Genomic DNA, 11037 nt, shown 5'->3' on the forward strand with positions numbered 1-11037 from the left:
TGAATTGCTAGTTACGCTTTCCTGGACAGATATGTCAGAGGAAAACAATAGCAGTTAACCTGCCTTTGGGAAGTCTTCTGTTTAGAAACTGGAGCCCTTTATGGTGGGTAGTGTCCCAGCATACCAGTGCTTTGTCACCTGCTAACAGGCATTCGGCTGCTTCTGTTCCAATCTATCTCAGCCTATGACTACCCCTAGCCTGTCTGCTCTGCTGATACCCCACAAATGAGACTGGTCTCTCCAGCCTGGGCATCTCATGCCTGAAGTATTTTTATCTCATTTTTTTAAAAATGTTTTTGTTTTGAAATAAGTTTAGATAATACTAAATGTTGCTGGAATGCTTGAGAGAATTATTTTCTATTCCCTTCTTGCTTTGTCAAATATCAGCTCTTCCCCTAACTAAGCTGTGTGGAGGTGGAGTGGGTAGTGGTCATCGCACCTCCTCTCTGTCAGTTTGACCGGTGAGAGGTAATGTCTCTTTTTATTAGTTTATTCTTTGAAAGTTTGTTCATGTATATAATACATTCTGGTTCCATTCACCATACCACCCTTTTTTATCCCCTGTGTACCAAGCCCCCATTTTCTCACTAAGTCTTCCTGCTATCTTGTCTTTAAGGGGTTTTTGTTTGTTTTGTTTTGTTGTTTTTGAAACAAGGCCTCTTTATGTAGCCCTGGCCCTGAACTTTCTAAGTAAACCAGGTTGGCCTTGAACTCAGAGATATGCACACTTCTGTTACCCAAGTGCTCAGATTAAAGGTGTGTACCACCATGCTGGACTTTTTTTTCTTTGTTTTGTGACTCACTGATGAATAGGTAACAATGACAGCCCCTACCCCTGCCATCCCAAAGTATAAACTGCCAATCCCTCTCCTTTGGGAGTGACTGGGGCTCCCATGAGCCCCTCCCATATCTGTGATTGGATGTTGGTAGATCCAGTCTTGTGCAGGCCTGTATTCTCATGGACACAGGAGCCATGTCATGCCAGGAAAGCCTCAAGGTCCTCCTTCCTATCACCTGAGTCTTCAATTCTTTTCTCTCCTTCACCTATGATAGTCTCCAATCCTTGGGAGGGGGTCATATGGGTGGTCAGGTGATGGCTGGGCAGAGAGTCTTAGTGTTGCTTGAGTTGGTGTCTGTTGTGAGGTCAGCCCCTTCTCAGTTGGACAACTGTGTTTTCCATTTTCATGTGCCATTGTTTTCTTGGTTTGCTTACTCTATTACCAATTTGCAACCAACCTCAGATGTAAAATATTTGGATCAAAAAATTGAATCTACTGAAAGCATGTCCATTGTTTTCACAAAAAAAAAAAAAAAAAGAAAGAAAGAAATAGTATTGTTACATCTATAGTGCCATTAAATAAATGATATAGGTATATGTATGGGGAATGTTTGTATATCGCATGTAAGTATGACACAATATTTTGTACCCATCATGTAAATTTTCAACCTGATAGTTTTGACAGCCAAGAGATCCTGGAAACCGCCTTCCACAAACACTAAGGACCAGCTGTACCACGATGACCTATAAGAAAGCAAGATAATAGCAACCTGAAGGCCACTGAATCAGTTTAGCATAGGAAAGGGAACAGATGATTCTCTTCAGCTCTAGCAGGCCACATCCATTCCTCGCTGGAAGCCATTGATGTCTACCTGGTCTCCTCCTTGCTCACTTCTCCTGTATTCTTAGCTGTAGAAGCAAACTAAGGCTACCTGGGAGACACATGATTAGAAACTTTTAGTGGAGTAATGCTTTTTTAAGAGAAGCTCAAAGTCAAGTCAAAGTCATTGTACAAAGGCTGTTAGAATCCCTGACATTCCTATGACAAACTCTTTTGGCAGTGGGTCACATGAGAGTCTCATTTGGGAACACTATTTGCAAGATGTCATTAGATGTTGATATAGCTCCTTTCTGTGTTTCCTCCTGTGATATGCTCTGTGGCAGGAGGAGTTAGTGTGGTGGCCATCTGCGTGATCTGCCCCCTTAGGTCTTCCCAGGTTTACACTGGGGCCATGATCACACACTCTGAAGGCAGCAGGTACCAGATTCTGACTTTGCCACCTGTTTCCGTTAGCCCTGTGCAGTTATCTAGGTTCTGTGCTGTGGATGGGTGTAATGAGGTGTCAAGTGGCCGTTAGGACTGAATGTGTATGTTCATTGCACCCAGGGTATGTTCAGTAAGTGACTGTCAGCATCAAGTCTGTTTCTCCTCTCCAGCCTGTGAAGCCTGGAGGCTCACAGTTCCCAAGATTTAACTCGAGTGCCAAATGGCAAGAACATCTGCCTTGTCTTCAGCGGGTGTGTTCTAAGAAACCCAGCCCACATCTGAAACTGACTAGCACCAAACACTGTGTATACTGTGTGTGTTTTTTCCCCTGCATGTATGCATCACACAATAAGACTTACAAATTATGCACAGTAAGAGATTAATAGCAGTAGCTAATAAGATAGAACCTTTGTAACCTCATTCTATAATGAAATTGGTCTCTCTTGAGTCAAGACAATATTTTTACACCTTGGTTAATTGGAGGTAACGGAGACTGTAGGAAGTGCGAATCCTTGGATAATGAGCAGTAGTGCATTTAGAGTTATGTATGAGAGATCCTGAGAGGCCCCAGTGCCACCAACCAGGACATATTTGTATGCGATTAGCATGCAGGTTGAAACCTAGCTCAGGTCTGAGAGGAAGTTCTGTCTACTTTCGGTCTGTGATACTTGAAGTGGTAGAACCTTTTAGAGTGGAACCTTAGCATGTTAGAACCTTCTACAGGAAGCAGAATAACTTAACTAGGTTAAGTTATTGGGGCATACCCTTGAAGAGGACATGGGGACGTAAACTCCAAGCTATTCTTTTTTGTTTTTAGTTTTCTAATTCCACGGGGTGAGCAGCCTTGTTTCACCTCTCTTCTCATTGTGCTGTTCTGTCCTGGCCAGTTTTATATCAACTTGACACAAACTAGAATTGTGAGAAAAGGGACCTCAGTTGAGAAAATGCCTCTGTAAGATCCTGCTGTGGGGCATTTTCTTAATTAGTGATGGATGGGGGAGGGCCCAACCCATTTTGGGTGGTGCCACCCCTGGGCTGGTGGTCCTGGTTTCTATAGGAAAGCAGGCTGAGCAAGGCAGTAGGCAGCACTCAGGCATGGCCTCTGCGTCAGCTCTTGGCTCTAGGTTTGAACCTTGGTTGAGTTCCTGTCTGGCTTCCTTCACTGATGAACTGCAGTGTGGAAGTGTAAGCCCAATAAACCCTTTCCTCTCCAACTAGCTTTGGTCGTGGTGTTTCATCATAGCAATTGTAGCCCTAACGATGACATGTTAGAGCGTGCAAAAGCAATTGACCAAGCAAGGCCTGAACTCCGAAGACAACCAGAATAAACCTCTGCCTCTTTGAAGTTTCTTTTCTCAGATATTTTAGCGCAGTAACAGAGAGCAGACTTGCACCATCTGCTGCCGCAGGAGTGTGGATAGTCATCTGGATTTTTGTTGTCTGTGGGTAGGAGTGATCTTCAAAGCAGAGCATGGAGGAAGAACAGAAATTCAATGGGTAGGGACTTGTGTTTGTAGGAGAGCCCTTGAACTTTGGCTGTGAAGTGAGTGAGTTCCCAGTTCTTGAGGGGCAGGGTGTCATCCCTGTGGTGTTGTCTGAGGAACCTTGGGGAAGAGTGCCGGGAGAGGACAGCCTTGTAAATGTTCTCTTTTTCTCAGTGAAGAAAATGACAGAATCAGAAAAGAGACAGTAGAGCATTTTCTAACAGTTGAACCTGGCAAATTATTGAGCCTCTGTGTTTTCTGACACTGGTGCAGTGGTTTCATCTCAGAGTAGAGTCTGACTGACTAGGGTTGGATCCCGTGCCGGAAAGTGTTTTGTCAACTTGACATGAACTAGGGTCATTTGGGAAGAAATGATCTTAATTGAGAAAATGCCTCTGTTGGAGTAGCTTGTAATTAAGTCGATAGGGCATTTCCTAGATTGGTGATTGATGTGGAAGGGCCCTGTCCATTGTAGGCAGGTGATCCTGGATGGTATAAGAAAGCAAGCTAAACAAGCCATGAGGAGCAAGCAAGTAAGCAGCACCCCTCTATTGCCTGTGAATCAGTTCCTACCTCCATGTTCTTGCCCTGACATCCCTCAGTGGTGGATATTGTAAGCTAAAATAGATCCTTTCCTCCCCAAGTTTCTTTTGGTCATGGTGTTGTATTGCAGTAATAGAAACCCTATATACATAGCACTTACTGGGTTCTTTCTAAGCTGTTTTATGTTTACCAAAAAAAGCAAGGCAATTCTTTCTCTTTATTCTCCTTATCACATGAGAAAAATTTACTTTCTAACTCAGTTTTAAACTTAGATGTCTGATGAAGCATCTCACTCAGTACGTGTTCTGGTATCGGATAGCAGCCTCGTCTTTCTGCATTTGGCACATGAAGATTGATAGCCTCTGGGCTCTGATATTTGTTCCATAATACTTGTTGAATGGAAGAATAGTGTTGACTCTTGGGAAACCTCGTTTTCACTCGGCAAGTCAGGGAAACTTTTCTCTGAGAAACTCTAGGAAATGTCATGGTTCCTTTTGTTTTCGATGTCAGTCTCTGCAAAGGAAGATTAGAAACGCTTTCTTAGATTTTTATCTAAAACAATCACGTTAATATAAAATAAAATTACTCGGGTTGTCTTCATAGGATGTTTACTGTAAGGCTGATAGTTTATAAAACACAGAGCAGTTTTAGAAGCAACCTAAAAGCTTAGTTTGTTTTTTTTTTTTAATAGACAATTTTCTTATAGCAAATAAAATTGAGGACCCAGGCTGTGTGTCCTTGTAGTTCACTTTGACTCCCACTCTCCTGGGGTTATTTCAGGAGGGTAGGGCAGTGCCTGTGATGTGCCCTTTCTGTAGCGTTTTTGCTTGGCAGGCATACAATATGTTTGCCTTAATAAGTAAGCCTTCCCCTGTAGTCCTGCCAACAAGGTAACTGATGTAGTCTCTGAGGAACTGGCTTTTTGACTTAGTATCATACACCCGCAGACTGTAGGCCTGGGATTTGCTTCCAGTTTTAAACCGTTTGAGTCCTCTGCACCCCATGCCTCACCCACACCAGTCATTGTGTTCTTAGTTTGAGGTGTCTCCAGTTGGTTTTTGTTCATTCCTCTTCTCTACCCTAACCACTGGTGAACACTGGGACCTTTGGTCAGCGGCGTGTGTATCCTAATTCTGTAGGTCTCGGGTAGGATTTGCTTGGGATAAAGATGGGCTACAAGTGGAGTTTCTGTTTCTTCCTCTTCATCCTCCTGGTCTAACCTGCAGATATTTTGAGTTGCGGGTTCTAAGTTGGATGGCAAATCGAAAGAGTAATTTAATTCATTATTGGACCCATCCCCAAATCTCGGCCTCAGGTTGTTTTGGTTTTGATTTTGTTTGTTTCTTTGTTTTGTTTTGGCTTTGCTGGAACATTTTCTTGTGAGACACTAATTTCAAGAATGTACTTTATAAGGTTGATGAATAAAACTATGAATTCAGAGGGAGTTCAAAATCTATTCTTGACTATGTTTCTCCAGTAAGCCACATTGGTGTGTGGAGTTGAAGTTGATCGTTTCAGAATGTGTAGACACATGGACTTACATGGGATGAGGTTTATCTGAGTCCTGGCTGGACAAGGATGGGGTTTGGCTTGGTACCAGGTGATTTTTTTGACATTCCTGTTTGTTCTTTGTGCCTGGCTAAAAGGCCCACCATGCCGATCTCTGTGCTCTTGTCTGATTTCCGTTTCAGAAGTGCTGACACAGCTAATCTGAGCATTTATGCCTATTACCACTTGAAGCTCAGTGGGTGTCTCTTTGGGGGATATTCACACAGAAATGGCTTAATTGGATTTCAGCCCAGACACAGTATCTGAATGGTTCTTTATGAATTACATTAATTGGGCTACTGCCATAGGAAGTCTCCTTTCTCTCTCTCTCTCTCTCTCTCTCTCTCTCTCTCTCTCTCTCTCTCCCCCCTCCCCCTTTCCCCACCCCACACACTCACGGTGGGGGTGGGGGGAGACATTAGAATTTAGAAATTCTATGATTCAGTCCTTTTCATTGTCTCGTTGCTCATTTCTATAATAAATGGCATATTCTAGGATGTGGAAATGCATCTCTGTAGGGAGCTGAGGGAAAACAATTACTGTGCATTTGAGACGACTCTGAGCTGCATGGTGAAATTCCAGGCTATTTCAGGTTAAAGAGGAACATCCTATCTCAAAAGACAGAAAATCAAGACAGGCGTACTAGAGAACAGTAAATAGGCCAGGCATGTTGTACATACCTAATCCCAGCATTAGAAGGCAGAGGCAGGTGGACCTGAGTTCAGGACTAGCCTAGTGTGCATAGTGAATTCCAGGACAGCCAGAGCCACATAGTAAGAGGGGTAAGGGGGACGGAGAGAATGAGAACCTTATAGGTAAGAAGTAATTTGTAAGTGTAACTGCCTGTTGGTTGTGTTTTTGTGTTATTTTCTTAATATTTGTGTTGTTTTCTAAATCCAGAGTTCATGTGGCTTTTCACAGCCTGATTCAAGAGTGTTGTCTGTTAGGAGCTGAGAGCCTTCGAAAGGAAAAGATTTAGGGCCTCAAGTGGCACTGCCTGCTTCAGGCCGTTTAGGTGTTGACAGTGGATCTTACGATGTAGTTGAGAAGTGACAGTTCTCTAGGTGTGGTGACTCATGGGTAAGGACAGCAGCACTGGGGAGGCTGATGTATGTTGGATTGAGGTTGAGGTCAGCCTAAGCTATATAGTAACTTCTGGGATAGCCTGGACTAAACTGAGACCTTGTCTCCAATGAAAACACAACCAGAACAAACAGCAAACAACACCAGCACCCCTCACCCCAAGAAAACAAAGAGAAACAAAACCCTGAAAGTTTATCGACTGGTGAACACGCTGTGAGGTTCTGTCTGGAGCCATGTGGACATTAGCACAGGAGAAGTTTCCTCTCTGGAGAGTGGTGTAAGAGTGTGGTCTATGATTTTTATGGGAATAGAAGTTATCTTCTAGAAGAGCCTCTTGGAATTTGTGTTTCAAATTCGAGCAGTAATATTGGGAGCTGAAGACAGGTGTTTCCAAGAGAGAGAAAATACTGCAGACACTGAGAACTAAAAAAGGATGTGGACGCTTATGTTCTGCCAATATTCGGAATGTTTTAAAACAGCTAAATATAAGCACAATGTATTAAATTTTGAATTCAGTTATGATAATTAGAAACCTCCACGTTGAACTTTTATAACCATTAGCCTTTTAAAACTTCATTTGTTTTTTTAATTAAAATAAATTTAAATTAGAAGTACAGCACTTATTTTTATTAAAGTTACCTGTTTGACACAAATACCCATCCAGACTCCCAGGCAACCAGCTGCCTACTGTTGTATGCATTGAGACTGCAGTGTTTGACTTTCTGTATCGAGGGGGATTTTTCTCTGAGCATGAAGTATCACCAGGTTATCCATGTTGGTAGACGGTCCTCCTTGGGTGATAATCCTCCCTTTGTTGGGCTAAGCAATCTTAAACAATGCATGCATATCCCATGTTTTACTGCCAATTCATCTCTCCGTCTCTCCGTGGACACTATTTACTCATTTTTATTCATCTTGGGGCTTTTAAAGGCTCTATTACTACTCAAGAGTGCAAACTTGAAGGCAAGCTTTTGACACAGAGGCCTGACCCAGACCGTAGCAGCCGATGTACCAGTGTGATGTAGAAAAAAGGGCAGACACTCAGCAGCACTTCCTACCCTGACATGACCCTTTTACCTGGAGGCTCAGTGCCTTAATCCTGCGTTAATGAGAACCTGGGTCCTGACCAGCATAGAGCTCTGGGTGTTTCCATTCTGGGATACACAGCTGTGTGGCTGGCAGGCTTCATGGGCTCAGTATTTGCCTGACTAAATTAATACATGCTCTCAAATAACACGCAGGCGCTCTTACCGAAAAGGTTTGTGAGATTTCTGGTTCGATTAACTGTAGGCTATAGGGAAACTCTTGGGTTTATATAAGGCAATGAAATATTCTTTGTGTGGAAAAAGTATTTGACTTTTCACTCACAGAAAAAAAACACAGAGAATGCCAGGCACAGCGGTATACCTCTAACCCTTGAACTAGGGCAGCAGAGCCAGGGTTGTGAGTTTGGGTTGAGTCTGGATTGCACACTGAGCTCAAGGCCAGCCTGAGCTATTTAGGGAGGCCGTCTTTTAAGAACGGAGGAAAGGGAAGGAAGTAGGCTTGCTGCGCAGAGATCACTCCAGCATATAATTGGGTATAAACGGTGTTGTGTTTCTTAAGGTCATTTGGGGACATAAAATTCTGCTTTCCCAAGGTGGTGTGGGTTTTCTGTAGTCATCTCCCTGGTTGACTGAATCACTCAACACTCTGTAGTTCTCCAACCTCTGCAGAGGCTCATTGGCCCCTTGATTTGGTTAAAAACAGAAAAGCCTAACGTTGTCGGTTTCAGGTGATTTTATCATTTTTAGCCTTTGACTTCATGTGCCTTTACCCAGCCAGAAAAATACACTTACTTCTTTCTAGAAGGACCTGTCAGCCAGGAGGAAAGAAAGAGCAGAGACTTGGCCCACAGGAAGTCTTCAGTAAGGATAGGGGCAGGGGCAGGGCTGAGGAAGGGGTAGATCGCTCCTGTTGCGAAAGCCCCCCAAAACAGGCAATTCTCTGTGACCAGCACTTAGTCAGAGCCACGCCTCTTCCCTCGAGATAATCTCTCCCTACTGGAGATGTCAGGGATTGGGGGTTTGTGTGGAAAGCGCCAACGTGAATCCATATGTGCAGAGTGCCCCACCTCTGCCAGATGGGCAGCTTAGCACTGTAGCACCGTCATTAAACAAAACAGAGTTAAGGTGGCTTTAGGAGACAGACCAGTAATTGTAGTTTGTACTTTGTAAACATGACTTGCACTGACATCGAAATGAATTATATCTATAGAAAGATTGTTATGCACAATACAAGTGGGAAATTTATATTAAATTAATAGTCAGTTTGATGTGTGCACTTGGTTCTTTTGGGGGCTGTGCTGAGTTGTCTGGGCCAATTAGGTTGGATGCACTGTTTGCTTTCCGCTCATCTGTAGAGGTCTCTATATGTGTCTGTAAGTGATGAGGCTGGATGCCAGTGCCTATGGGGGTGGACATACATGGTGTCAACTCTTGTGTGTGTTTAAACATGGTTGTGATGTGGCAGTGGTGGGGACACAGACCTTTATGTTACACTTCATAACAGTAGCCACAGGACACTCACAAAGTAGCAACAAAGATGATTTAGTGGTCGTGGTCACCACAGCATGAGGAACTGTTTTAAAGGGCTGCAGTATCAGGAGGGTGGAGAACCACTGGTTTCCAAGAAGGAAGTTAGGTCTCCTCTGGGACCCAGGCCACTTCCTCTCCCTTTTACTTTCTATCCCACATGAGGTTATCAATGTGTGATATCATGTATTCCTTCCATGGCGTTCTGTCTTGGCATAGGCCCCATAACAACGGAGCCAGCCTGCTATGGACTAAATGCTCTAAAACCCTGAGTCATAACAAATCTTTCCTCTATCAAATCAATGATTCTCCTTAGGTATCTTGTCATAGCAATAGAAAGCCGACCCACTCATCCCCTGAGGGAGTTAATGCTTTGTAAACGCACTCATTCATGTATGTCCTGGAAGGTTATTAGATCCAACAGCTGCACAAATGTTCTTCAGAAAGCCTGACTTCAGACAAGTTCCTCTATCAACTAAAGTCTTAAAAATCTAACCTTCTTCTAGACTAGATCTGGAGCTTAGAAATACAGAGGGGGTGGGGAGGGCCGTAGCCAAGTTCCATAGGTAATAAGGTCTGTGGTTTCAGCAGGAGAAATAAGAACTTGGGTCCAGATAGCAGCACCTCATTCCATCTCACAGTAAATACCTACAGAGAGAAGAGCATTAAGTGTTCTCAGTGTTTGTTTATGGGTTTTTCCTTATAGTAAATCATAGTGTTTAAAACCATCCAACTCTGGACATAGAGTTAGGGGATGCATAAAGAGGGATTCATTTTTAAATCAAAATTTATGAACTTGCCTTGTGACACTTTATGATAGTCCTGCTTGAATTATCACTTCCTAGTTGAGTGAAATAGAATTCATTTTTTTCCGTGAGGGTTTTAACATTTTGGGGACATAATCATCCTAGGAATGAATTAATAGATTTCCTCCAAGTGAACTGTCACGACAGATCCCCTCTGGGTCTGAAAAGATTAAAGATGCCAATGAGCTCTCTTGGGGATCCGCAGAGCACACCAGAGTCCCCTTGAAAATGCCAGAGGAAACCAGAAGTGTTTGCCCAAGGGTGAGCACAGTGAATGCACTGCCAATTCCGCAAGCAGGAGGGGGGTATGGGCACCTGAATCAGCCGCTTGCCTCTTAACTACCATGTAGCTTTGAGGTGCTAGTTGCAGATTCCCTGGTATGGGCTGGGGGTGCTTTTAGCTTTAGGATTGGGGATTCGGAGAGCGACACCCGGGCAAATAGCAAAGCCAAGAGACTGTCAGTTGTGGATAGGGCTCTGTGAGCTTGCCTCTGTTGCCTCTGGAAGCTTTCACAGTGCCACACACTGTGTGTGGCAGTGTGTAGTAGTGGAGAAGAGGACTGGAGATACTTGGGAGCCTTTCCTCCATTGTGATTTCTTTTCCTGCTGCTCATGCAATGTGAGTGTGCCTACATTGCGCGTGTGCGTGTGCGTGTGTGCGTGTGTGTGCGCGCGTGTGTGTTTCTGCCTGTGAGAGCAGGTGTCTAAGAAGACCAGAAGGGGATATTGAATCTCCTAGGAGTTGCAGTTACAAGCAGTTGTGAGCCTCCCATATGGGTGCAAGAGCAGTGAGCATTTTACCTGCTAGGCTCCAGTGTCTTCCTGTGTTCTTTGAAATGGATAATTGAACTCAAAGGAGCAAGCACACCTCATACGTGTCCTTTTGATTTCTCTACAGATCCCAGGTTCCCTTCCTATAGTGTCATCCCGGCTGGCTTGAGAGCTTGGACGGTCA

The sequence above is a fragment of the Rattus rattus genome, chromosome 4 (genome assembly GCF_011064425.1).
Source record: "Rattus rattus isolate New Zealand chromosome 4, Rrattus_CSIRO_v1, whole genome shotgun sequence".
Taxonomy (NCBI): Eukaryota; Metazoa; Chordata; class Mammalia; order Rodentia; family Muridae; genus Rattus; species Rattus rattus.